Here is a 595-nt window from a genome sequence, read left to right as displayed (position 1 = left end):
TGATGGATGGAAGGATGATGGATGATGGATGGATGGATGATGGATTGATGATGGATGGATGATGGGCGGATGGATGATGGAAGGATGATGGATGGATGATGGATGATGGATGGATGATGGATGGATGATGGATGGATGATGGATGGATGATGGATGATAGATGGATGGATGATGGATGATGGATGGATGATGGATGGATTAAGTTATTAAGTTTGAGGTTAGTCATATCAGTCTGAATCATCTCAAAAAACTCCACATAGTCTGATTACTCAAGCCCTCACATGACCCCCCCCCCCCCNNNNGTTGCTATTGGAGGGATTTATGCTGCCTGGGAGCTTCCAGCCGCCGCCGCCGCAACAACATGATCCCATTACCATGAGATGAGTTCTGGCCTCTGTGAGAGCGTGCGACGCGGCCGTGTTTACAGCACGCCGCTAATCCATTAACAGCGCTAATGTGCTGAAAACACACGTGAATTGATGCTGAATGAGCAGATTAATCACGGCTGTAATCACATTTCATGATTCATTCTGAGCCAGAACCGACACCACAGTGGTTCCTGCCGGCGCCACCGTTAACTCCTTCATGGACTGCT

The sequence above is a fragment of the Oryzias melastigma genome, unplaced genomic scaffold, assembly GCF_002922805.2.
Source record: "Oryzias melastigma strain HK-1 unplaced genomic scaffold, ASM292280v2 sc00727, whole genome shotgun sequence".
Lineage (NCBI taxonomy): Eukaryota > Metazoa > Chordata > Actinopteri > Beloniformes > Adrianichthyidae > Oryzias > Oryzias melastigma.
This window is presented reverse-complemented; position numbering follows the sequence as displayed.